This window comes from Orycteropus afer, unplaced genomic scaffold (genome assembly GCF_000298275.1).
Source record: "Orycteropus afer afer isolate SDZICR_OR568_19922 unplaced genomic scaffold, OryAfe1.0 scaffold00044, whole genome shotgun sequence".
Classification (NCBI taxonomy): Eukaryota; Metazoa; Chordata; class Mammalia; order Tubulidentata; family Orycteropodidae; genus Orycteropus; species Orycteropus afer.
This window is the reverse complement of record NW_006921631.1, coordinates 7,310,370-7,313,429: the sequence shown is the minus strand read 5'-3', so window position 1 is coordinate 7,313,429 and position 3,060 is coordinate 7,310,370.

Genomic DNA, 3,060 nt, shown 5'->3' with positions numbered 1-3,060 from the left:
GGAAAACGTGGAACAAAATCCAAAAACTCAATAATGACCAGAATTACTGGTCAGATGAAATCTGGCGAGACCCTCAATACTATGGCCCTGGAATACATTCTGTGCCTGGAATAAAACTCCCAGGGGCTGGCTCTCAACCCAATAGTTAACAAGATGAACACACAGACCACTCAACACAGGGTGATGCACCCATGTACTCTGTGGTAATACATCCCTCGGAGCAATAGACCATGGGGCTCCAGAGGACCAACATTCAAACTGAGGAAATGCAGGACAAACACGAGTGCATAAATATGAGGGGCACAGGGGGAGGGTAACAGGGTAGGGAGGGGAGGAGACTGGGTTAGGGTTGGACATGGTAAATGGGGACATGTAAAGTTGAATATAAAACTAGCTCTTAAAATAAAATAAATGAGTTAAAAAGAAAAAAAAAAAAAAAGAAGAAGAAGTAGAACTGGCTGCATGAAACAAGGTACTGCCAAGTCAGAGGAAATGAAAAGAGAGAGACCCTGATTGGGCCCTCCAGCCTTCTTCACCCTTGGGCCAGTGATTGTAATGAGCAAAATAGGGTTCCCAGAGAGGGACAATACCTGAAGCCAAGGTGTAAAGGGATTCCCTGGTGTTGGGATCCTAGAAGGTGGAGCAACCTTGTAGGCTCCCAGACTTGAGAACTAGGGCCTGGGCAGATGTTGTGGTCCTTACACATCATCCCGCTTTCAGTGCAGGTATGATGGACAAGATCATGAAGATGGCACAGGTCCTAGAAATGTTTTGTTCTATTATAGGCAAGGTTGCTTTGAGACGTAGCCTACTCAATGCAGTGAACTAGTCTGTGGTGAAGCTCATGTGAAATTGTTCACTACAGATTACTAAATAAGCACAAGTATGCTCTTGCTTACCTTTCTTATTGGATAACCCACCCCTCAGAACTGCATGGAATGGAGCCTGATGGGAAAATGCCTCAGCCTCCCATCCTTTCATCCTATGAGACACATGCCACACAGTTTCTTAGATAGTCCCAGTGAAATTGAGCCCTTGTTGCCCACAGTAGTAACTAGTTTAATTGTTTTCTCTCCCTTCCCCATCCCACTCTCTTCACTCTGTCACTTCCTTTTCCTGATATATTGCCTTTTGTATTCATCTCTGGGGTTGCTGTAAGAAATTACCACAAACTTGGTGACTTAAAGCAACAGAAATTACTCTCTCATAGTTCTGGAGGTTGGAAACTCAAAATCAAAGTGTGGGCAGGGCCATGTTCCTCTAAATGCTATAGGGTTTTGAAGCAATAAGGAACACATTTCTCCACAATGAAAGATAAAGCCTGAGCGATACATGATGGTCTTAAGAAAAATGCTGAATATTCTGCACAAGGCCTTCCTTTCATCTAAGAATAGTAATTTCAAAAATCAGTTCACCTTCCAAGATGTTAAGCTATTTAGGAAAACTCTGAGTTCAAATGAAGAAACTATGAAGAGGTAGTAGATTGTGTTAATATATCCACTGATGAATATATTCACTGCCTCTTCCTGAGAGAGGGTTATATACCCCTGTGCTGATGACATGTGACTTGCTCTGGGAAATGAAATAGGAGCAGAAGCAATGTGAGCCCCTGCTCAGCAGAAGCTTTAAGAGTCATCTTATGACTTGGTCATTTTTTGTTTCTTTCTGCTGTAAGATCAGCAATGTTCCAAGAGTGGGGGTTATTTTCTGCCTGGGTCCTGGAATGAGGAGTGCGTTAATCAGGGTTATCAAGAGAAGCAGAACAAGTGAGAAAGAGGGATTTATTTATTTCAAGGAATTGGCTTACATGAATTTGAGGAGCAGGCAAGTCCAAAATCAGGCTAGAGACTATCGCAGGCTTTCATCAAATAACCATAAGTAAGGTGAGGGGAAGAGTAAAGTAAGAGTTCTGCCAAAATGCCTATTTATAGTCTGGAGAGAGACCACACCCTAGGTCTGTCCATTTTTGCCCTTAAGGTTTTCAACTGATTGAGGCTTACCCACATTGTGGAAGGTAATCTGTTCTACTCAGGGTCAACTGATTTAATCACATGTAACTCCTCCATGACAGCAACTAAACTAGTGTTTGGCCAGACAACTGGGCAAAATTGCTTAGCCAAGTTAACACATAAAATGAACCATCACAAGGAAAATGTGGAGGAGGGCTGAATCAACATGTTCAGTGAGCAAGACATAACTTTTTGTGGTTGCAACCCATGGAGATTTTGAAGTTGTTTGTTACCTAATCACAACTTGCCTTAAGCTGACTGACTCAAGAGATATTTCCCTTATGTTATTTTAAAAATGGTTGAGAAAGAAGGGCACCCCCTAGATCATTTTTAAAAAAGATGACCTAGTATGGGACCATGGTCACAGGGGACATCAAGCTCAATTGGCATAACATACTACACAAAAATATTGTTCTACATCCTACTTTGGTGAGTAGTGACTGGGGTCTTAAAAGCTTACAAGTGACCATCTAGATGTAATGATGGGTCTCTCCTCATCCAGAGCAAAGAAGAATGAAGAAAACCAAAGAATAATGGTGTGTTAGATTGGGTTCTCTAGAGAAACACTAACACCAGCAAAGCGTATATATATATATAGAGAGAGAGAGAGAGAAATTTATTTTAGGAAAATGGCTCACAAACGTATAGAAGCTGACAAGTCCAAAATCTCTGGAAGAAATGGGCTGGTGGCAGCCTTAGCTTCCGCAAACACAGGGGGCCGAGAAATTCAAGGCTGGCAGACAGTACACTGGTTGTTGACTCCAACAAAAGACGAATCCAAGAACTCCAGGCCAAGTGGTGGGCTGCTCACTCACGGAAGTTTGTGGTCAGCACATCAGGGTTTCAATCCCTCCAAGAATGTATCTCTTCCCAGTATGTCCCTGGATATCCTGGAAGCAGGCCACACCCCTAGGGAAACTCTCCTTGGGCAGATTGGCTGCTCAGAACACAGTCATCTGATCCCATCATGGGAACAACCACACAGAACTGGGGTCCAGCCAAGTTGACACACAGCTCCAACTATCACAGTCCACCCCTTGTCAACTTGGCA